Genomic DNA, 25,195 nt, shown 5'->3' on the forward strand with positions numbered 1-25,195 from the left:
CTATGGTCACCAATGGACACTTGATCTCCATAGCTTGAGAATGGCGGCCATCCCCTTACTGGCATTCTTTCCTCTTGTGCTCTCCCGAACGTTCTGGCTGCTCTTTGGATTTCCTTTTCCTTTGCTCACATCTACAATATTGGTGTTTCCTAGGTCCCGTACTTAACGATTGTTTCCTCTCAACACGCTTCCCTGGGCGGGCTGAACTGTCGGGGGCTTTCTCAGCTGCGCTTCCTCTCTCACCTGAAACCCTCTTCCCAACCCTTTCTACTAGGTCGACGTCTCCAGCATCAGCTGCTCCCCACCCGTGTCTGGGTGGGCCTCTTGGGCAGGCTCCGCTAGTCTCCTTTCCTTCGATCATCCCCACGTGCGGGACGTCATCTGCTTGCTCTGCCATCAGCCTCACATCCTGAGGGCAGGGACCATGCGGGGGTTGTCCATCTCTGTATCCCCAGTGCCAGCACTGCACCTCGCCCCAAGCAGTTGTCCAACAAATGAGCAGTGAGTAAATGAAACAATGAGCAAAGCCTTGTAACAGGAAAGGGGCCGGCGGCGTCTGCCGTGCAAGACCTGGCCCAGTGGAGCAGAGCCTGGAGGTTCAGGAGCCGGGTCTGGAAGGCTCCTGCCGGTGGAAGAGGGGCCCGGAGCCAGCCGGCGCCTGGCACAAGGCGTCTCAGAGGCCGCCCACTGGGAGCCAACCGTTGCAGCCAGTTGTCCCCGCGAGCGAGGCCGGAGAAGGCGCGGCGGCCCCTGGCCTGGCCATTTCACCCTTGTCGCAGCTGAACCGCCGACTACGAGCTCCTGCACCGCGCACACACCCCGCGCGCTTCGCTCTCGGCCTCGCCCGGCCACCGTCGCTCTCTAGAACGCCGCGCCCGTGACCCGGAAGAGCATTCTCCTTAGCAACTGCGGGACTGCGGCGGCGCCGGCCTCCGGGGAGAAACGGTGAGGCCCTAACTCGCCTGCCCCCTGCACCTCCTAGTGCTGCACGACCCCCTCGGGACCGACCCGGGGTCTGGCCTCTGGGGGGCTCCGCGGCGCTTCGCCCGGCACCTGTGGTGGCGGCCCGGGACGAGCGTCTTCCGCCTCTGGCGTTGCTCCCCGGCCCACGCGTCTTCCCTGTCCCGCATCTCTCTCAATGTCCCCAGCTCCCCACTCTCCGCTCCTGACCGACCCGGCCTCCCAGGCCGCGCTTATGGCGCCGGGGCCCTTGTAGCCTAGGATGGCGTGAGGGGAACGAGACCAGAATTAGAGCCTGTTGCTGTAGAGAGGACGCCTCCCGTTGCTCGGGTCACCTGTGGACGCGTTCTCTAGGGTCTTGATCGAGATGTTCAGGACTGGCAGGGATGGGGAGCCTCGGGAATCTTGAAGGGCAGCCGCTTAATTATAACATGTTCTTGACGTTTGCGCTTTCCGCAGTGATACACTTTATCTGCTTTATTGATCATAGAGAGTCTTTTTTTTTTTTAAGTAAACTTTTAGATATAGGGGATACGCATGCAGGTTAGTCACATGGGTATATTGCACCCAGGTATTGAGCATAGAACCCAGTAGGTAGTTTTTCAACCCACATCCCCCATCTCTCCCCTCCTTCCAGTAGTCTACAGTGTCTACCCCTACCTTTTTTTTTTTTTTTTTTTTTTTTTTTTTTTTTGAGACGGAGTCTCATTCTGTCGCCCAGGCTGGAGTGCAGTGGCGCGATTCGGCTCACTGCAAGCTCCGCCTCCTGGGTTCACGCCATTCTCCTGCCTCAGCCTCCCGAGTAGCTGGGACTACAGGCGCCTGCCACCCCGCCCGGCTAATTTTTTTGTATTTTTAGTAGAGACGGGGTTTCACCATGTTAGCCAGGATGGTCTCGATCTCTTCACCTCGTGATCCGCCCGCCTTGGCCTCCCAAAGTGCTAGGATTACAGGCGTGAGCCACCGCACCCGGCCGACTGTTCCCATGTTTATGTCCATGTGCGCTCAATGTTTCTACTCCCACTTGTAAGTGTGCTCAATGTTTAGCTCCCACTTATAAGTGAGAACATGTGGTGTTTAGTTTTCTGTTCTTGTGCTAATTCGTTTCGGATTATGGCCTCCAGCTCCATCTGTGCTGCTGTAAAGGACATGATATCTTCCTTTTTTTGTGGCTGCATAGTATTCCATCATGTACATCCACATTTTTTTTTCCAGTCCACCATTGATGGTCACCTAGGTTGATTCCGTGTGTTTGCTGTTGTGAATAGCTCAGCCGTGAACATACAACTGCATATGTCTTTTTGGTATAATGGTCTGTTTTCCTTTGGTTATATACCCAACAATGGGATTGCTGGATGAAATCGTGGCTCTTTAAGTTCTTTGAGAAATCTCCAAACTGCTTTCCACAGTGGCTGAACTAATTTACATTCCCACCAACAGTGTTTAAATGTTCCCTTTCCAAGGGAGCCTAATGAAGATCTGTTGTTTTTTGACTTTTTGATAATAGCCATTCTGACTGGTGTGAGATGGTATTTCATTGTGGTTTTGATTGGCATTTCTCTGATAATTAGTCATGATCATGTTTTCCATATATTTGTTGGCTGCTTGTATGTCGTGGTCTTTTCTTTTTGTATTTCTTCTGAGAAGTGTTCATGTCCTTTGGCCATTTTTAAAAATGGGCTTATTTGTTTTTTGCTTGTTGATTTAAGTTCCATAGGGATTCTGGATATTGGACCTTTGTCAGATGCATAGTTTGTGAATATTCTCGCCCATTTTGTAGGTTGTCTGTTTAATCTGTTGATAATTTCTTTTGCTGTGCAGAAGCTCTAGTTTAATTAGTTCCAACTCGTCAATTTTTGTTTTTGCTGCAGTTGCTTATGGGGACTTAGCCAAAAATTTGCCAAGGTCACTGTCAAGAAGTGTATTTCCTGGGTTTTCTTCTAGGATTTTTATAGCTCGAGGTCTTTTTTTTTTTTTTTTTTTTTTTTTTGTATTTTTTTTTTTTCTTTTTTATTGATCATTCTTGGGTGTTTCTCGCAGAGGGGGATTTGGCAGGGTCACAGGACAATAGTGGAGGGAAGGTCAGCAGATAAACAAGTGAACAAAGTTCTCTGGTTTTCCTAGGCAGAGGACCCTGCGGCCTTCCGCAGTGTTTGTGTCCCTGGGTACTTGAGATTAAGGAGTGGTGATGACTCTTAACGAACATGCTGCCTTCAAGCATCTGTTTAACAAAGCACATCTTGCACCGCCCTTAATCCATTCAACCCTGAGTGGACACAGCACATGTTTCAGAGAGCACAGGGTTGGGGGTAAGGTCACAGATCAACAGGATCCCAAGGCAGAAGAATTTTTCTTAGTACAGAACAAAATGAAAAGTCTCCCATGTCTACCTCTTTCTACACAGACACAGCAACCATCCGATTTCTCAATCTTTTCCCCACCTTTCCCCCCTTTCTATTCCACAAAACCGCCATTGTCTTCATGGCCCGTTCTCAATGAGCTGTTGAGTACACCTCCCAGATGGGGTGGTGGCCGGGCAGAGGAGCTCCTCACTTCCCAGTAGGGGCGGCCGGGCAGAGGCGCCCCTCACCTCCCGGACGGGGCGGCTGGCCGGGCGGGGGGCTGACCCCCCACCTCCCTCCCGGACAGGGCGGCTGGCCGGGCAGAGGGGCTCCTCACTTCCCAGTAGGGGCGGCCGGGCAGAGGCGCCCCTCACTTCCCCGACGGGGCGGCTGGCCCGGTGGGGGGCTGACCCCCCCACCTCCCTCCCGGAGGGGGCGGCTGGCCGGGCAGAGGGGCTCCTCACTTCCCGGTAGGGGCGGCTGGGCAGAGGCGCCCCTCACCTCCCGGACAGGGCGGCTGGCCGGGCGGGGGGCTGACCCCCCCACCTCCCTCCCGGACGGGGCGGCTGGCCGGGCGGGGGACTGACCCCCCCACCTCCCTCCCGGACGGGGCGGCTGGCCGGGCGGGGGGCTGACCCCCCCACCTCCCTCCCGGACGGGGCGGCTGGCCGGGAGGGGGGCTGACCCCCCCACCTCCCTCCCGGACGGGGCGGCTGGCCGGGCGGGGGGCTGACCCCCCACCTCCCTCCCGGACGGGGCGGCTGGCCGGGTGGGGGGCTGACCCCCCCACCTCCCTCCCGGACGGGGCGGCTGGCCGGGCGGGGGGCTGACCCCCCCACCTCCCTCCCGGATGGGGCGGCTGGCCGGGAGGGGGGCTGACCCCCCCACCTCCCTCCCGGACGGGGCGGCTGGCCGGGCAGAGGGGCTCCTCACTTCCCAGTAGGGGCGGCCGGGCAGAGGTGCCCCTCACCTCCCGGACGGGGCGGCTGGCCAGGCGGGGGGCTGACCCCCCCACCTCCCTCCCAGACGAGGAGGGAGGACGCTCCTCACTTCTCAGACGGGGTGGCTGCCGGGCGGAGGGGCTCCTCACTTCTCAGACGGGGCGGTTGCCAGGCAGAGGGTCTCCTCACTTCTCAGACAGGGCGGCCGGGCAGAGACGCTCCTCACATCCCGGACGGGGCGGCAGGGCAGAGGTGCTCCCCACATCTCAGACGATGGGCGGCCGGGCAGAGACGCTCCTCACTTCCCAGATGTGATGGCGGCCGGGAAGAGGCGCTCCTCACTTCCTAGATGGGATGGCGGCCGGGCAGAGACGCTCCTCACTTTCCAGACTGGGCAGCCAGGCAGAGGGGCTCCTCACATCCCAGACGATGGGCAGTCAGGCGGAGACGCTCCTCACTTCCCAGACGGGGTGGCTGCCAGGCAGAGGCTGCAATCTCGGCACTTAGGGAGGCCAAGGCAGGCGGCTGGGAGGTGGTTGTAGCGAGCCGAGATCACGCCACTGCACTCCAGCCTGGGCGCCATTGAGCACTGAGTTAACGAGACTCTGTCTGCAATCCCGGCACCTCGGGAGGCCGAGGCTGGCGGATCACTCGCGGTTAGGAGCTGGAGACCAGCCCAGCCGACACATCGAAACCCCGTCTCCACCAAAAAAATACGAAAACCAGTCAGGCGTGGCGGCGCACGCCTGCAATCGCAGGCACTCGGCAGGCTGAGGCAGGAGAATCGGGCAGGGAGGTTGCAGTGAGCTGAGATGGCAGCAGTACCGTCCAGCTTCGGCTCGGCATCAGAGGGAGACCGTGGAAAGAGGGGAGAGGGGAGAGGGGGGAGGGGGGAGGGGAGAGGGGAGAGGGGAGAGGGGAGAGGGAGCTCTATCTCGAGGTCTTTTATTTTATTTTGAGACAGGGTCTCACTGTCACCCAGGCTGGAGTGCAGTGGCGTGACTGCAGCTCACTGCAGCCTCAATTTCCCAGGCTCAAGTGATCCTCCCACCTCAGCCTCCCGAGTAGCTGAGACTACAGGTGCGCACTACCACGTTCAGCTAATTTTTGTATTTTTTATGGAGATGTGGTTTTTACCATGTTGTCAGGCTGGTCTCTGACTCCTAGGCTCAAAAGATCTGCCTGCCTCAGTTGCCCAAAGTGCTGGAATTACAGGCATGAGCTACTGTGCCTGACTGAGGTCTTTGCATTTAAATCTTTAACCCATTATGTATATCATGAAATATATACAGTTTTATATCTTCTGCATATGGCTAGTTAGTTATCCCAGCACCATTTATTGAATAGGGAGTCCCTTCTCCATTTGTTTTTTGTCAGTTTGTTGAAGATCATATGGTTGTAGGTGTGTGGCTTTATTTCTGAGTTTTCTGTTCTGTTCCATTGTTCTATAGATGTGAGACTCATTTAATTGTACATCTTGAACTGATCCTTTTCTGGGGAATTTGCTTCCCAGTTGTGAGTGAGGTGTGGTTAGTATATTCTGTAGCTTAGATTTTTGTGTCTTACAAGTTTTCTGCAGAAGGAAATCTTCCCGGGACTGACTAGGTTTGGGGTTTGAGAAATATTTCAAGTGAAATTTGCTACATTGAAGAAAGTAGGAGCAGGTGTTGTTAATAGCATGGACTTACACTTCAGAAGACACTATGGCACTGGAAAACCTCCCCTGATTTGAGCTTGAATGAGCTGTACTAAGAAAACTGTAAGCCTTATTTGAACATGGTTGGATAACAACTTTATTTTTAATCTGATGATGATGGAGCTAAAACTGAGGCGTGTGAACCGTTTTTGGAAATGACATTATTTGGGAATAAAATGTGGGAGTTTCTATATCAAAATTCATTTAAAACTATAATTTCATTCCAATTTAATAACTATTAAGCATCTACAGCATTATACACTTTAAAGGATATAAAAGAAATAAAAGTGCACACATGAAATTATTAGGAAAGCAATAAAATGGACATTTGTTTAAATGCAAAATATGTGGTACAGATATTAAGTGCTGTAGTAGGTCAGAGGGTGGAGAAATCATTTCTGGATTAAATGGGACTTGATTTGTCTCTAAAGTACAGATATAATTTGTATTTGTATTGGAGAGGACAGGAAGTCCTAATTCCTTTCCTTATATTCTTAAGAGTTTGGGAAATAGTTCCATGTGGCATTTCGAAGTTCTTATTTAATGCTTTCAGGTCACTTGATTTGTGATCTTTTTCTTTCAAATAGTCTTAGTACAAATCTATATGACATTTTTCCTGTTTGAGATCTAAAATAGTGAAGTTACTAGCTGAGGGCTTTGCCACTTAGAGTTTCTTTGCTTCTGCATTTGGTGTTAGGTTTATATGAAACACCACAGTTTAAGTAGTTACTGTTTCATTCATGCTCAAGAGTCTTGTGAAATGTTGCTCTTTTTTATTTGACTGGTATTTCCGAAGTGCTTCCTATGTAGCAGCGGTGGTATCAGGAATTACCAAAAACAACTGTTACTTAGCAACCAGTAGGTATGCTTTATATAAGGAGAGTGTGTGTGTTTAGCCTATCAGCCTTTGATGCTCAGCATTTGCCTTGAGACATTGAAGGCCAGAGCAATTTATGTAGACATCTGAATTGACTTTTTTTTTTTTTTTAGTTTAATGTTTAATAAGGGGACTCAGTTGCTTTGGGCATCCACCAAAGATACATTTGTGAAGATGATCAAACTTTTAAGTCCTCTTAAAAGATGTTTTGTTGCTTTCTTATAGACTTAGTGTTCATTTATTCACTTAATCATCAAATATAATATTTGAGTGCTTACTTGGTACTAAGCACTATGCTTGTCCTTGGAGATGGGGGAGAGTGAATGCACATATGATCTCTGTCCTCAGCAGATGATACTCAAATAATCACACAAATGCAAAACTATGGCTGTGACAAGTGTTTTAGAGAAATCACTGAAATGACATTTTAACTGATGTCTACAAGATGCACAGGAAGAGAACAGTGCTCTAATCAAAGCAGACCCTCTGATGCCACGTCCATGTTGCCCCGGCTGGAGTGCAGTGGTGAGATCACGGCTTACTGTGGCCTCGACCTTCTGGGCTCAGGCGATCCTCCTGCTTCAACCTCCCGAAGTTCTGGGATTATAGATGTAAGCCACCATGCCCAGCCTGTCCTTTTATTTTATCCTTCAAAAAGTTTTTGTTTTACAGAAGGAGTTTCATGAAACGAAATGCTATTGAGCATGAGTAAAAGTAAAACTGGGCCTGGAATGAGTGGATAGATCCCTCTGAGGTCTGGCCATCGATACCATTTTTGGTGATGTCAGGGAGTGGAGACTTGACCAGAATTCTTCTTCTTCTTCTTCTTCTTTTTTTTTTTGAGACGGAGACTTACTCTGTTGCCCAGGCTGGAGTGCAGTGGCACGATCTCAGCTTACTGCAACCTCCGCCTTGTGGGCTGAAGTGATTCTCCAGCCTCAGCCTCGTGAGTAGCTGGGACTACAAGCTTACGCCACCACGCCTGGCCAATTTTTTGAATTTTAAGGAGAGACGGGGTTTCACCATGTTGGCCAGGCTGGTCTCAAACTCCTGACCTCAAGCAATCCACCCGCCTTGCCCTCCCAAAGTGCTGGGATTACAGACGTGAGCCACTGTGCCTGGCCTTTTTGAGACAGAATCTCACTCTGCTGCCCAGGCTGGAGTGCAGTAGTGTGATCATAGCTCACTGTAACCTTGAACTCCCAGGCTCGACTGATCTTCCCACCTGAGCCTCTTGAGTAGCTGGGTCTACAGGCATGAGCCACCATGCCCAGCTAGTTAAAAAACTTTTTTTTTTTTTTTTTTTTTTTTTTGTGGAGACAGGGTCTTGCTATGTTGCTCAGGCTTGTCTGAAACTCTTGGCCTCAAGTGATCCTCCTGCCTCAGCCTCTCAAATATTGGAGTTACAGGCATGAATCACTGTGCCCATCCCAGAAATCTTGTTGTCTTTATTAAACTGAGAGTGGTGGTAGAATGGCAGAAGATGCTCCTTTTTGTCATGTAACATGAAGTAGAAGGATTTGAAGGGTTTTTCGTATAGAAGGTATTTTATTTGGAACCATAGCAAGAACTTGATGCCTTAGAGTAGTTATTACGTGACCAGTTATGTTGAGGCAAGACTTGATGAAGTTTAGTCAACTGTTAGTCCACCTACTTTTGATTTCTTTCTTGCCCTAATAACAGGCTGCCTCTGGGATGTACTAATGATGACAGATGAGACACTGGTCACACTGGTAGGAAGGGACTTCATGTGGTGCAAAGTACCTTGAAATTATCTCTGATGAAATCATGAGGGGAGAAGGGCTGATGAAGTACCCTGCCCTCAGTAAAGTATTGGTGGAGTGTCTGGTAGACACTGAGAGGTTGTGTGACCCAAACTGGATGAGGCAGGAAGTTATATAATGCTAATTGAAGAATTCTGCATTATAAGTTCCTTTTTGGTCCTCCTCTAATGAAATTGGATTGTTTCTATTTCCCATTAGGCTTTGATGAGGAAAAGTTTGTGGTGATTATCTAGATGCTGAGGGATTCAGAGAGAAGCCCCAAACGTTTCTGTTTAACTTCATTTTTTTAGAGACCAGCTTTCCACATGGGAAATAGTTGCCTCTTTCTCTGATGTCTGCCACTGTTAGCTTTAATCACTTTTAAAAGGTTGAATGCAAAACTCTAGCAAGTTATACCAAGAAGGAGCTATTATTATTTTTGTTTAATCCTTTTACTTATGGCACAGTATTAAACAAGGTCAGAAATTTACATGTTTATTTTTAATTTTAGTTAAGTTTTGTAAATGAAAAAAAGAATTGTTCTGAGATTTTTTTGTTGAAATAATGCATTTATTTTCTTTATGTTTCACTGAATTTTTGCCAGTTCAAATCAGTCTTTTATAATAGTTTGCAAGTAAGGATGCCTTATAAGTTTTATGACTGAAATATGTCTTATTAACAAAAAACAATTTTTAATAAATGAATTAGGGCCCAATTTGTGTTGTGTAGGATTATTATTGGTTAAGACCATATTTTTAAGGCTGATTTATTGAGGTATAGTTGACAGGTTATAAACTCTAAAGTGTACAGTTTGTTAAGTTTTGACATATGTGTGTACTTGTAAGACTATCATCACAAACAGGACATTGATCATATCTATTATGCCCAAAGCTGTTTTCATACCCCTGGCTCCCTGATCCCTATCCCAGATAACTGATTTTTTTTTTTTTTTTTTTTTGAGACAGAGTCTTGCTCTGTCACCCAGGCTGGAGTGCAGTGGCATGATCTTGGCTCACTGCAAGCTTCGCCTCCCAGGTTCATACCATTCTCCTGCCTCAGTCTCCCCAGTAGCTGGGACTACAGGCACCTGCCACCATGCCCAGCTAATTTTTGTATTTTTAGTAGAGACGGGGTTTCATTGTGTTAGCTAGGCTGGTCTTGATCTCCTGACCTCGTGATCCGCCCGCCTCGGTCTCCCAAGTGCTGGGATTACAGGCGTGAGCCACTGCGCCTGGCCTAACTGATGTTTTTATCACTGTACATTAACTTTCATTTCCTAGAATTTCCTCTTATTTTGTATAAATGGAACCACACAATATGTAGTTATCCTTCTTTCACTCAGCATAATTGAGAGTCATCCCTGTTGTTAAGTGTATTAGTAGCTGATTCCTCTTTATTGCCGAGTAATATTGCATTGTATGGATGTACCTCAGTTTATTAATACATTTACCTACCAATGGACATGTTGGTTGTTTCCAGTTTTAGTTATTAACAAATAAGGCTTCTATAAAAATTTGTTTACAAGGCTTTGTATGGACATATGTTTTTATTCCTCTTGGTTAAATACCTAGGAGTAGAATGCCTGGATCATATAATAGGTATATGCTTAACCTTTAAGAAAACTGTCAATGTTTAGTTATCCGTAAGTATTTCATAGTTTTTGGTGCTATTTGATATGGTTTGGTTTTAGGTCCCCACCCAAATTTCATGTTGAATTGTAATCCCTACGTGTCGAGGGAGGGAAGTAACTGGATTATGGGGCTGGTTTCCCCCATGCTGTTCTTGTAATAGTGAATTCTCACAAGATCTGATGGTTTCATAAATGGTAGTTTTTCCTTTGTTCTCACATGCTCTCTCACTTGCCTGCTGCTGCCGTGTAAGACATGCCTATTTCCTCTTTCACCATGATTATAGTTTCCTGAGTCTTTCCCAGCCGTGTGGAACTGAGTCAATTAACCCTCTTTCCTTTATAAATTACCCAGTCTTGGGTATTTCTTTCTATCAGTGTGAGAATGGACTAATACACTATTAAAATTATATTTTTAAAATTTATATTTCTGATTGACACTAGTATATAGAAATATGATTGATTTTTTTACATTAATCTTCTCCATCAATCTGGCTAAGCTCACTTAGTTCTTATTAGTCCTAGACGTTTTTTTTTTTTTTTTTGAGTTGGAGTCTCGTTCTATTGCCCAGGTAGGAGTGCAGTGGCGCAATCTTGGCTCACTGCAACCTCTAACTCCCAGGTTCAAGCAATTCTTCTGCCTCAGCCTCCTGAGTAGCTGGGATTACAGGTGTGTGCCACCACGCCCGGCTAATTTTTGTATTTTCAGTCGAGACGGGGTTTCACCATGTTGGCCAGGCCAGCGTCAAACTCCTGATCTCAAATAATCTGTCCGCCTCAGCCTCCCAAAGTGCTGGGATTACAGGCGTGAACCACTGCGCCTGGCGTCCTAGAGCTTTTTAATAGATTCCATTGGATTTTCTATGTAAAGATTATGTCATCTGTGAATACAGTTTTAATTCTTCCTTTCCAGGCTTTTATTTCTTTTTCTTATTGCACTGGCAGCAATCCCCAAGTAACAATGTTAAATAGAGATGGTGAGAGCAGATTACTTGTCTTGTTTCTTCTCTTAGGGAGAAAGCATTTAGTCTTTCACCATTTGTATATGCATTTTATCACTGGAGAAGTTTTCTTCTATTTCTAGTTTACTGAGATTTTTTTTTTTCGAGAGTGAACATTGGATTTTGTTAAGTGCTTTTTCTGAATCTACTGTGATGATCATATGATTTTTTTTTTCTTCGAGACAGGGTCTTGCTCTGTTTTCCAGGCTGGACTGCAGTGGCATGACTGTGGTTCACAGTAGCCTTGACCTCTGGGGCTCAAGCAGTCCTCCTACCTTAGCCTCCCAAGTAGCTGGGACCACAGACATACTACACCTGGCTGATTTTTTTTTGTTTGTTTGTTTTTTAGTAGAGATGAGGTCTTGTTATGTGGTCAAGGCTGGCCTTGAACTCCTGAGCACAAGCAATCCTCCCACTGTCACCTCTTAAAGTGTTGGGATTACAGGTGTGAGCCACTGCACCCAGCCACTTTTCATTTGTTAATATGGTGAAATATCGCATCGATTTTCAAATACAGCCATTTGTTGCCTAACAGTGGAGATGCATTCTGAGAAATGCATTGTTAGGTAATTTTGTTGTGCAAACCTCATAGAGTGTACTTTCACAAATCTAGATGTTGTAGCCTACTACACACCTAGGCTATATGGTAAAGCCTGTGGCGCTTAGGCTACAAAACTGTACAGCATGTGACTGCATTTAATACCATAGGCAATTGTAATAGAATGCTAAGTATTTATGTATTTAGATGTATCTGTACATAGAAAAGGTACAGTAAAAATACAATATAAAAGATAAAAAAATGGTACACCTGTATAGGGCATTGACCATGAATGGAAGTTGCAGGCTTGGAAGTTGCTCGGGTGAGTCAGTGAGTGAGTGGTGAATGAGTGTGAAGGCCGAGGACATTACTGTGCACTACTGTCGACTTTACAAACACAGTACACTTAAGCTATACTGAATTTATAGAAAACATTTTTCTTTCTTCAATAATAAATTAACCTTAGCTTACTGTGACTTTTTTTACTTTATAAACTTTAATTTTTTATAATATTTTGATTCTTATAATAATACTTAGCTTAAAACACAAACACATTGTACAGCTGTACAAAAATACTCTATGTCCTTATTCTATAAACTTTTTTCTATTTATTACTTTTTAAAATTTTTTGTTAAAAACTAAGACACAAACACACACGTTAGCCTAGGCCTACATAGAGTCAGGGTCATCAGTATCACTCTCTTCCACCTTGACATCTTGTCCTGCTGAAAAGTCTTCGGGGGCAGTACATGCATGGAGCTGTCATCTCCAGTAACAGTGCCTTCTTCTGGATACCTTCTGAGGGACCTGCTTGAGGCTGTTTTACAGTTAACATTTTACAGTTAAATTACTTATTTGATTTCCAAATTGTACTTTAGGTTTGGAGGTGCGTGTACAGGTTTGTTACATGGGTAAATTGTGTGTTGTCGGGGTTTGGTGTACAGTTTATTTTGTCATTTTTTTTTTTGAGACAGAGTCTCAGTCTTTCGCCAGGCTGGAGTGCAGTGGCACGATCTGACTCACTGCAACCTCTGCCTGCAACCTCTGCCTCCCGGGTTCAAGTGATTCTCCTGCTTTAGCCTCCCGAGTAGCTGGGACTACAGGTGCGTGCCACCACGCCCAGCTCATTGTTTGTTTGTTTGTTTGTTTGTTTGTTTTTTGAACGGAGTCTCGCACTCTCGCCCAGGCTGGAGTGCAGTGGCGCCATCTCGGCTCACTGCAAGCTCCGCCTCCCAGGTTCACGCCATTCTCCTGCCTCAGCCTCCTGAGTAGCTGGGACTACAGGCGCCCGCCACCACCCCTGGCTAATTTTGTGTATTTTTAGTAGAGACGGGTTTCACCGTGTTAGCCAGGATGGTCTCGATCTCCTGACCTTGTGATCCGCCTGCCTTGGCCTCCCAAAGTGCTGGGATTACAGGCGTGAGCCACCGCACCCTGCCCAGTTTTTGTATTTTTAGTAGAGACGGGGTTTCACCGTGTTGGCCAGGATGGTCTCAAACTCCAGACCTCGTGATCTGCCTGCCTCCGCCTCCCAAAGTGCTGGGATTACAGGTGTGAGCCACCACGCCCGGCCCATCTTTTTTAAATAAGTAGGAGTGGCCAGGCACGGTGGCTCACGCCTGTAATCCCAGCACTTTGGGAGGCCGAGGCGGATGGATCACAAGGTCAAGAGATTGAGACCATCCTGGCCAACATGGTGAAACCCTGTCTCTACTAGGAATACAAAAATTAGCAGGGCGTGGTGGTGTGCACCTGTAATCCCAGCTACTCAGGAGGCTGTGGCAGGAGAATTGCTTGAACCTGGGAGGCGGAGGTTGCAGTGAGCCGAGATCGCGCCACTGCACTCCAGCTTGGCTACAGAGCGAGACTCGGTCTCAAAAAGTAAAAAAATAAAAAAAAATAAAAAAATAAAAAATAGGAGTATACTCTAAAATAATGATAAAAGTATGGTAAATACATAAAGCAGTAACATAGCCACTTATTATCAAGTATTGCATACTGTATGTAATTGTATCTGCCATACTTTTATATGAGACTGGCACCACAGTAGACTCGTTTACACCAGCATCAACACAAACATATGACTAGTGGGTTGTGCTACACTGTTGGGATGGCTGTACTGTCACCAGGTGTTAGGAATTTTTCAGCTTCCCTATAATCTTATGGGACTGCCATAGCATATATGTCTGTCATTGACTGAAATGTCGTTATGGAATGCATGACTGTATTAAAAGTAACCTTTCTTTTTTCTTTTTGAGATGGAATCTCGCTCTGTCACCCAGGCTGGAGTGCAGTGGTGCAATCTCAGCTCACTGCAACCTTTGCCTCCTGGGTTCAAGCGATTCTCCTGCCTCAGCCTCCCGAGTAGCTGGAACTACAGGTGTGTGCCACCAGGCCTGGCTAATTTTTCTGTTTTTAGTAGAGATGAGGTTTTACCATGTTGCCCAAGCTGGTCTCAAACTCCTGACCTCAGGTGATCTGCCCACCTTGGCCTCTCAAAGTGCTGGGATTACAGGCGTGCGCCACCATGCCTGGTCCTAAAAGTAACCTTTCATTCCTGGGATAAAGCCCACTTGATTCTGCCATATTCTTATTCTATTTATATATTGTTGCAATTGATTTCCTAAAATCTGGTTTAAAAAATTTGCATTTCTGTTTATGAATGATACTGGTTTGAACTGTGTTTTGTAATATCTTTGTTTTTGATATCAGGGTAACGCTGGAAACCTTGAATGAATTGGAAAATGTTCCTTTTCTTCGGTTTTCTGGAACAGTTTGCATAGAACTGGTATAGTTTCCTTAAATGTTCAGTGGAATTTACCAGTGAATCCATCTGGTCTCAAGTTTTCTTTGTAGAAAAGTTTTTAACTGCAAATTCAATTCCTTTTTGCCATATAAGGCTATTAAAGTTATCTATTACTTGAACGAACTTAACACACTTTTCAGAAGATCCGTATGTATATATTTACATGTTTATACACACACACACACACGTATATATTTTTGTAAAAGCCTTAAAGAGAGAATCAGACAAAATACATAGAAACAAATGAGCTGGACATACAGATAAAGCTATGATTCACCCAGAACTTAAACAAATCACAAATTTCATAGTTTAATATTGGGACAGAAGCAAAACAACAAACAAATAATACATTTTCCCACTTCAGTAATAAAATATGGGAAGACCTGACTATGAGGGTAGAGATCAAGGCTAAATAAAGCTTTATTTATTTACATAAAATATAATTTTATTTTTATAGAGACAGGGTCTCACTGTGTTGCCCAGGCTGGTTTTGAACTCCTTCAGCTCAAGGGATCCTCCTGCGTAGACCTCCCAAAGTGTTGGGATTACAGGTGTGAGCCACCACACCCAGCCAAAAGCTTTAAATCATTGGTGATTATTACAACCTGCAACTTGGGCTACATATGTTACTGGGAGCTGATTACTCCTATATCTCACTGCAGCATAGAGTTTAGTTATGGCTTTTCCCCACAATATTGTGAGTTTAATGTGGAGAACTGTGAAGAAAAACAAAAGAAACCCCAACTAATAATTACAACAACTATAACAACAACCACAATAATAATAATTAATAATAAACCCCTAAGGGATGTATGAGCTGGTTTTAATTAAGTAGACTAAGAGATATTGGTTCTGACTTGCATTCATCTCTACAGTAAATAAAACCTTGTTTTTAAAAAGCTTCCCATGTTCCTAATACAGTTAAAAATATATATATATACTTTAACCTTTTTACTTTCATATGCAAAGATGTTACTTTTCATTATCTCAAGAATATCTTCCTTTGAAGTCTGTGAGGGTGGATTTCAGCCACCAGAAATTGGTGAAGTGGGGGACAAGGGGGTGTGCTTGTCTCTGTGTGCACAAGTCTAAGTAAAAGAGGAGCACATAGGGGCCAAAAAGGGACAGGGGAGGGAAGTTGGAGCAGAAGGACACCTCCCTAGGGGAAGGCAAGAGGCTCTAAGTGGTGGAGCAAAAACATGGGTCCCTGGCAGCAGACTGGCTGGAATAGCCTCAAGGTCTCAGCTGTCAATTTTTTTTTCAGTCTTTTTTCCTTCTTTGTTTCATTTTGGATAATTTCTCTTGCTACATCTTGAAGTTCCTAATTTTTTTTTTCTGTGGTGTCTAATCTGCTGTTGTCCCATTCAGTGTATTTTTCATCTCAGTTGACATGGTTTTTATCTCTAGAAGTTTAATTTGGATCTTTTTTTTTTTTTTTAAATATCCCAGGTCTCTTAACATAGCCAGTCTTTAGCTTCTTGAACATATGGAATACAATTCTTTTTAAAAAAATTTTTTTTACATAGCTGTCTCCTCAAACATATAAGGTATATATATTTATTTACTTAGAAATGCTGGGATTTGGAGATGTTAGAATCAATAATGCTTATATTTCTTGATTGTAAATGCTATCAGAACATAAAGCTATTCAAATTATAAGTGATAAAATGATGTATTATAATCTTCTGATCTCTTAGGCTAATAGAATAAACAAATCATCTCTTAAAAATACAGTAATGTGATATAGTATTCAGAGAAGTAATTACTAATGTTATTTATTTAGAAAACATATATGCCCTTCAGACTATTGTATCCGTTTGGTTGCTTTCCTTTTATAAAGGAAAGTCTTCAATACAATACAATAATTATTGAAAAATAAGTAGTTTTATCGTTTGTCTCACCATAATTTAACAAATACTTGGGTATAGAGTTGAACTGGTTTATCTACTGTTTACACTTTTGAACGGCATTCAATTAAGGTTAGTTTTAGTAAAGATCTTAGAATCTCAGATGGGACTTTTCAGCTTTAGGAAATTGGAATGTGTCCCTGGACTATGCCCATGCCAGAGTGCCAAGCTAAAAGAATGTAGGAAACCTCTGACCAGGCCCTTCAGGGGACTCTGTGCAAAATAATGAGGTCACTAGCATGAAGAGCTCTGGACTCTGAGGCAGTTGGAACAGGATTCTATAATTTCTTTCCAATATTATTATTATATATTATATCTCTTTGAGGCCAAGAATCCAGGGAAGGGAAAGCAGAAATGGGGTTACTCAACTGAGAGGTTAAAAAAAAGATGAGGGATGGGCCGGGCGCCATGGCTCACGCCTGTAATCCCAGCACTTTGGGAGGCTGAGACAGGCGGATCATGAGGTCCGGAGATTGAGACCATCCTGGCTAACATGGTGAAACTCCATCTCTACTAAAAAAATGCAAAAAAGTTAGCCAGGCGTGGTGGCAGGCACCTGTAGTCCCAGCTACTTGGGAGGCTGAGACAGGAGAATGGCGTGAACCCAGGAGGCAGAGCTTGCAGTGAGCTGAGATTGCGCCACTGCACTGCAGCCTGGGCGACAGAGCGAGACTCTGTCTCAAAAAAAAAAAAAAAAAAAAAAAAAAAAGATGAGGGATGAAGGACCAGAAGTTAGAAGAAGGAAGAGCAGTCTTGCAAGCTTGAGGGAGTGAGGAGAGGGATGTGGTTAGAGAAAGAAAGCTCCCTTAGAGGCCCTGGAGGTAATGCTGTTCTGGAATACAATTCTAATAACTATTACTTTCCCGTTCTTTATTCTCACTTATTTCTATGTTCTCATTCCCAGTCCTCCTTCTTCTCTCTCTCTCTCTTACTCTCTTTTTCTCTCCTCTTTCTGTCTTAGACATACACACACACACACACACACACACACAGACACACACCCCTGTTTAAGAAGTGAATGCGAATATGGAAAGCAGATGAGAAGGGAGGTTGGATTGAATTGTGGAGTATTTATTTCAGTTTTTATTTCAATAGTTTTAGGGGTACAAGAGGCTTTCTTTACATGGATGAATTGCATAGTGGCGAAGTGTTGGCTTTTAGTGTACCCATCACCCCTATAGTGTACATTACAACTCTTTTCTATTTAACTACTGTATGCTTCTGATCCAGGGAAGGTATCTTTTAAAATTTCCTTTAATTCCCTAATACAGATCCTTCTTGACTTCTGATGGCGTTGCATTCCAATAAACCCATCATAAGTTGAAAATGTCATAGATTGGGCCAGGCACGGTAGCTCACGCCTGTAATCCTAACACTTTGGGAGGCTGAGGCGGGCAGATTGCTTGAGCTCAGAAGTTCGAGACCAACCTCGGTAACGTGAAACCTGTTTCTACCAAAAATACAAAAAATTAGCTGGGTATATGGTGGTGCGTGCCTATAGTCCCAGCTACTTGGGGGGCTGTGGTGGGAGGATCACTGGAGCCTGGGAGGTGGAGGTTGTAGTGAGCTGAAATCTCACCCCTGTACTCCAGCCTGGGTAACAAAGCGAGACCCTCTCTCAAAAAAAAAAAAAAAAAAAAAATTACAAATTGAAAATGATTGTAATACACCTAACCTACTGAACATCATAGCTTAGCTTAGCTTACCTTAAATGTGTTCAGAACACTTATGTTAGCCTAAAGTTTGGCAAAATCATTTAACACGAAGCCTTTTTTTTTTTTTTTTTTTGAGACAGAGTCTCGCTCTGTTGCCCAGGCTGGAGTACAGTGGCGCGATCTTGGCTCACTGCAGGCTCCGCCTCCCGGGTTGATGCCATTCTCCCGCCTCAGCCTCCCGAGTAGCTGGGACAGCAGGCGCCCGCCACCACGCCCAGCTAATTTTTTGTATTTTTAGTAGAGATGGGGTTTCACCATGTTAGCCAGGATGGTCTCGATCTCCTGACCTCGTGATCCACCCGCCTCAGCCTCCCACGCCTGGGATTACGGGTGTGAGCCACCGCGCCCGGCCACACAAAGTCTTTTTTATAATAAAGTGTTGAATACCTCATGTAACTTATTAAATACTGCACTGAAAGTGAAAAACTGGTCATGGGGTCCTTGAAGTACAATTTTACTGAATGAGTATAGCTTTTGCACCATTGTAAAGTTGAAAAATTATAAGTTGAACCATCATAAGTTGAGGACCGTCTGTCTGTACAATCTTATATATAATTAATTCAGAGGTTTATTGATTGATTGATAACATTTTCATGCTGTAGCACCCTTAGTTCTACTTTATTAGCACTTGTGATTGTATTGTTTATTGTATAAGAAGTCTTAAATCCTGTGTTCATAAAATTCCTTCCAAAGAAGTCAGCATACTTCATGCTAATTAATTTATTGATTGTCTCAGCCTTTGGCTTTTACCATACCCAAAGAGTATCCCACTTCCTCAGGCATCCAGGATCCTGCCTCAGCTTAAGGGTCATTGTGTGATCTTGTACTGTGCTAATGAAAGGAACACTCAGATTATAGTATTGTGGGCAGAGCCCAGGCCTGATTCTCGGGGACTTCGAAACTTCTGGCCAGTAGGAAGGAATACATGTGACACTGTCCTTGAACTCAAAACTACCCACCACATGTAGAATTTGCTCTGACACTGCAAATACTTAATTGGACTCAGTGTAATATTTGTATCTCAAAGGAATTGAAAGCTGAGATTTCAAATGGGTTTCATGGAATTTTGATCAGTTAGAAAATAATTAATGGAAAAATATCTAGCTGTTAAAATTGCGTCATTCTTCTTGCAGTGCTTTTAATTGTGTTACACATGTTTTTTGTTTTTATTCTTGAGTTCTGGTCTGAAGTGATTGTCAGTGGTTTGTGTTTGATCAGAAGATCCATTGCCCTTTCTTGTATCCCTGCCCTACCTCCATGAGTCTCCTTGTGATACAACTTCAGAAGAAAAGATGAAAATCGAGGTTTTTGTTAACTCCTAGAAGGTGATAGAAGGACATGATAGAACCTGGCAGATTTTCAGTGGAAAAGATTGAGTCTAGAATTAAAAGACTATGTATGTTTTTATATGCATTCTATAGTCTTATTTGTTGGTAATTGAAAAGTTACAAAGTAATGTATGCAAAATATGTGTAAGGTACATAGAATAGCAGGACAATGAATACCCAATGTACACAACCACCAGATTAAGAAAACAAAATTATCATTGCCATTGAAGATCTCCGTGCCTTTCTCCTTTCTGAGGTAATCTGAATTTTGTGTTTTCTTTATACTTGAACCACATAGTTTGTATCCCTAAACTGTGGTTTAATTTTACATGTTTTTGACACTAATCAAATGGAATCACAGTGCAGATATTTTTATGTGATTTGCTTTTTTCCCATAGCGTCAAATGTGTTTGTTTTGGTCAGATTTTGCAAATAATCATGGGCTGCTTCCACATAGATGTATAAGTTTATTTTGTAGTAATTTTCCTTATTCATCTCAGAGAATATGGTTTATATGTTTCGGTCTTGTGAAAGTAAAAGAGAATGATTTCCTACTGGATAAAAAGAAACCAGTCTCCTTTAAGGCATTCTGTCTCCATGCACTCCACCATCCTCACTCTGGAACCCATTGCAGAGGAGCTCTTCAAGGGGGTGTTAGCTTTTTCCTCTTTTACCTCGCCTTGGGCAGGCTGAGACACCTGCTCCTCAAATAGGTGTGGCCCAGTGCTTCTTTACCTTGTGTATAAGAATCACCAGGGGAGGGGAGCTTTAAGAATATTCACGCCTGTGTGCAAACACTGACCAATTAAATTAGAATGTCTCCTTTACATACAATTAAATTAGAATATTTCTTTTACCTGTTTTTACATTTAAAATTTCAATTTTGTTTTAATGGAGTTGCTTCTTTCAGATTGATTGTAGGTCTTTACATATTCTGTATATTAATCCTTGGACTCTTATGTGTTAGAAATATTTTCTCCTAGTCAATTGATTTGTCTTTATGATTCCTTTTGGCTTACAGAAGTTTTTGATTTTTAAAATTTGAGACTTCATCATTATGACATCTGTATTTTGCGTCTTAACTAAGAAGACTTTCTTTACTCCTAGGTTTTAAGCTATTTTTCCTATGTTCTTACTGTATTTATAATTTTACTTCCAACATTTAGCACTTTAAGCCACCTACAGTTTATTTTATTTATTTATTTTTATTTAATTTATTTTTTTATTTTGAAACAGGGTCTCACTCTGTCACCCAGGCTGGAGTGTAGTAGCATGATCTCAGCTCACTGCAGCCTTGACCTCCTGGGCTCAGGTGATCCCCTCCCACCTCAGCCTCCCAAGTAGCTAGGTCTACAGGCATTCACCACCATGCCCGGCTAATTTTTGTATTTTTTGTAGAGATGGGGTTTCACCATTTTGCCCAGGCTGGTCTTGAATTCTTGGGCTCAAGCAGTCCACCTGCCTTGGCCTCCCAAGGCCACTGTGCCAGGCCTGAAGGTTATTTATTTATTTAGGGACGGAGTCAGGTATTTATTTATTTATTTATTTTGCGACAGAGACTTGCCCTATTGCCAGGCTGGAGTGCAGTGGTGTGATCTCGGCTCACTGCAACCTCTGCCTCCTGGGTTCAAGCGATTCTCCTGCCTCAGCCTCCTGAGTAGCTGGGATTACAGGCACCTGCCACCACACCCAGCTACTTTTTGTATTTTTAGAAGAGATGGAGTTTCACCATGTTGGCCAGGATGGTCTCAATCTCCTGACCTTGTGATCCGCCCACCTCGGCCTCCCAAAGTGCTGGGATTACAGTCGTGAGCCACTGCGCCCGGCCTATTTTTTATGTGTAGTAAGAATCTAACTTTTCTTCAAACAGATAGCCAGGTGTGCTATTACCATTTGAGTGGTTCTCTCTCCTAGTGATTTGAAATACTTTTAAAATAATTTCCCTAAGGTCTGTTTCTAGACTCTCTGTTTCCTTCTAATGATGTCTTTGCCAATTTCCAGTTGAATATCATAATCTTTTAATTACTAGTGTGTCATAGGATGTTTTTCAATTTGATAGAGCAGGTCTTTTCTCGTTACTCTTTTGCAAACATTTCTCATCTATTTTGGGCATTCTTCTATTAGATCTTAAAAATTACTTTTTATCGATGTGAAATTCATATCACATAATGTTAGTCATTTTAAAGGAAACAATTTAGTGAGTGTGACTGGTAGTACTTCTTGCGGTTTTGATTTACATTTTCCTAATGTCTGATGATGTTGAGCATCTTTCCATAAGCTCATTGGCTGTAATTATATCTTTGGAGAAATGCCTGTTCAGATCCTTTCCCATTTTTTTTCATTTGATTTTTAAGATAAGCTTGTTAGGCTGGGCGCAGTGGCTCATGCCTGTAATCCCAGTGCTTTGGGAGGCTGAGGCGGGCAGATAATGAGGTCAGGAGTTTGAGACCAGCCTGGCCAATATGGTGAAACCCCATCTCTATTAAAAATACAAAAAATCAGCTGGGCATGGTGGCATGCACCTGTAATCCCAGCTACTTGGGAGGCTGAGGCAGGAGAATCACTTGAACCCAGGAGGTGGAGGTTGCAGTAAGCCGAAATTGTGCCATTGCACTCCAACCTGGGTGACAGAGCAAGACTCCGTCTCGAGAGAGAAAAAAAAAAAAGATAAGCTTGTTAATTTCTATTAAAAGGTCATGATTGGAATTTGTGATCACGTTGACTTTTTCAACTCATTTTTAATTGACCTCTTTATAGTATTGAGTCTTTTTTGATCAAAAGCAGGGTTTATTTGTTTAGGTCCCTTTTATGTTTTCAGGTGATCCTCTTACTTCAGCCTCCTGAATAGCTGGGACCACAGGCATGTGCCACCATGCCTGGCTAATTTTTAAATTTTTTTAAATTTTAATTTTTGAGACAAAGTCTCTGTTGCTCAGGCTGGAGTGCAGTGGTGCGATCTCGGCTCATTGCAACCTCTGCCTCTCAGGTTCAAGTGATTCTTATGTCTCAGCCTCCTGAGTAGCTGGGATTACAGGCATGTACCACCATGCCTGGCTAATTTTTGTATTTTCATTAGAGATGGGGTTTCTCCATGTTGGGCAGGCTAGTCTTGAAATCCTGACCTCAAGTGATCCGCCTACCTTGGCCTCCCAAAGATCTGGGATTATAGGCGTGAACCACTGTGGCCAGCCTTCCTTCATGTTTTTAAAACTAATTTTAAAATTCAAATTAGATTTCACACCCTACTAGCTTGTGATTTTGGTTGCTACTTAGAATTGATCTTTTTTTCTCCTTGCATTTTCAAATTTATCATTGTTGGCATATAGGCATGTTATCAATAATATAATTTGTGAGTATGTCATTTTAGGTGTTCTAGATAGTCATTTTATCTGTAAATAATAAACACATAGTCTCTTTTCCAATATTTATTCCTCTTCCTTTTCTGATTATGTTGGCTAGGGCTGCTCCAGCTTAGTGTTGAGTTGTAGGTGGTATCTCCTCCTAACTATAATGGGAATGTCAGTAATGTTATACTGTTAAGTATTTTATATATATATATATATATGAGAGACATATTTACATATTATATATCATATTTATATATAAATAAGTTAACATATGTTTATTTTAATTAAGTGCTTATTAAGTGTCCTTTTTTTTAGATGTTTAATACTAATTGGTGGCCAGGCGTGGTGGCTCATGCCTGTAATGCCAGCATTTTGGGAGGCTGAGGTGGGTGGATCGCTTGAGTCCAGGAGTTCAAGACCAGCCTGGGCAACATGGAGAAACTCCGTCTCTACTAAAAACACAAAAATTAGCTGGGCATCATGGTGCGTGCCTGTAATCCCAGCTACTCGGGAGGCTGAGGCATGAGAATCGCTTGAACCTGGGAGGCTGAGGTTGTGGAGCTGAGATTGTGCCACTGCACTCCAGTGTGGGTGACAGAAGTGAGGCTCTCTCTCAAAAAGAAAAAAAAAAAAAAAAGAAATACTAGTGGGTGATAAATTTTGTCATATTCTTTTTTGGACATTTGTTAAGTTCACCTCCCCCTATTGCTATATAGTGAGTTATATTTAATAGATAGACTCTTATAGGATATACTTGCTTGAGTGTGTAATCTTCAATATATTGTGGGGATTCATGTTGTTAATATTTTATTTAGGATTTTTGCATCTATGTTCATAAATGAGATTGGCCTGTATTCTTTGCTTTCCTTACTTGGCTTTGCAATCTAGAATACACTTACTTACAGCATGGTAGCGGGTTTTTCATCTTATTCTGTGCTTTGGAATAGTTTACCTAACATGGGAAGCAAGATATTATATTTGTCTTTACATTTGTTTATGATGTATTATATATTCAATACTTACGTATTTCTTCTTTTTGCAGTTAAATCTTTCAATCTTTTTATGGTTTTGTATTTTATGATAACTTCTTTAATCTGTCAAGTTTAGTGTGAAGTAAAGAATGTTTTATTTCTTTTCCCTGTATAGCTCCACTATTATATTACCATTTAGTGAGAAATCTTTTTTCTATTGATCTGAAATGCCTCCTTTATCATATACTAAATAATTTCTACATTTGGATTTGTTTCTTAGTGTTTTATTCAAGCATCTTTTTTTTTTTTTTTTTTTTTTTTGAAACAGAGTCTCACCCTGTTGCCCAGGCTGGAGTGTAGTGGCAATATCACATCTGACTGCAACCTCTGCCTTCTGGGTTCAAGTGATTCTCCTGCTTCAGCCTCCCAAGTAGCTGGGATTACAGGTGCCCGCCACCACACCTGGCTAATTTTTGTATTTTTAGTAGAGACGAGGTTTCTCCATGTTGGCCAGGCTGGTCTCGAACACTTAACCTCAGATGATCCACCCACCTCGGCCTCACAAAGTGCTGGGATTACAGGTGTGAGCCACTGCACCCGGCCTCAAGCATCTTTTAAAGATAATTTTTGGTAAACTCTTTTGAAAACTAGATTGAAAGACAAGTATATTTTTAAGCTGACTTTAATGCATTTTAATTAATCAGGCTTTGCTTTAGTTTCACTCTATGTATTTTACATTCCTCTGCCTTTATTGGAAAAGTTATTTGAGATCATCAGAGAGGAGTTTTCAGTGGATCTCCTAAGCTTGGTTTTAGTGGTGTATTGATTTACTGAGGCTGCCATAGGAAAGTATCACAAACTGAATGGCTTATAACAATAGAAATTTATTATCTCACAGCTATGAAGGATAGAAGTGTGAGATCAAGGTGTTGGCAGGGCTGGTTCCTCCCAAAGGCTTTGAAGGAGAATCTGTTGCATGTCTCTGTTAGCCTGTGTTGGTGGCTGGTAATCTTTGGCTTGTAAAACAGGGATCCTGAACTGTCCGTGGCCTGTTAGGAACTGGGCCACAACAGCAGGGGATGAGTGGTGAGCAAGCATTACTGTTTGAGCTCCACCTCTGTCAGATCAGTGGTGGCATTAGATTCTCATAGGAGTGCGAACCCTGTTGTGAACTGCATGTGAGGGATGTAGGTTATGCGCTCTTTATCAGAATCTAATGCCTGATGATTGAGGGCCGGGCACGGTGGCTCATGCCTGTAATCCCAGCACTTTGGGAGGCCAAGGTGGGTGGATCACGAGGTCAGGAGATCAAGACCATCCTGCCTAACACGTTGAAACACGTCTCTGCTAAAAATACAAAAAATTAGCTGGGCATG

At 43.5% G+C, this 25,195-nt stretch overlaps 1 protein-coding gene across 4 annotated transcripts in view; it reads left to right on the top strand.

Annotated features, from left to right (window-relative positions):
* Nucleotides 1-245: 245 nt before the first annotated feature.
* The window catches only part of DIS3L2 (DIS3 like 3'-5' exoribonuclease 2), a 378,450-nt gene continuing 353,500 nt past the window's right edge, over nucleotides 246-25,195 (top strand). For all 4 annotated transcript variants that reach the window (XR_008546725.2, XM_063790857.1, XM_016950702.4 and 1 more), the window contains exon 1: nucleotides 246-945. The gene's annotated coding sequence lies outside the window, so the exon portion shown is untranslated. The remainder of the gene's footprint in view (nucleotides 946-25,195) is intronic.

The sequence above is a fragment of the Pan troglodytes genome, chromosome 13 (genome assembly GCF_028858775.2).
Source record: "Pan troglodytes isolate AG18354 chromosome 13, NHGRI_mPanTro3-v2.0_pri, whole genome shotgun sequence".
NCBI classification, from domain to species: domain Eukaryota; kingdom Metazoa; phylum Chordata; class Mammalia; order Primates; family Hominidae; genus Pan; species Pan troglodytes.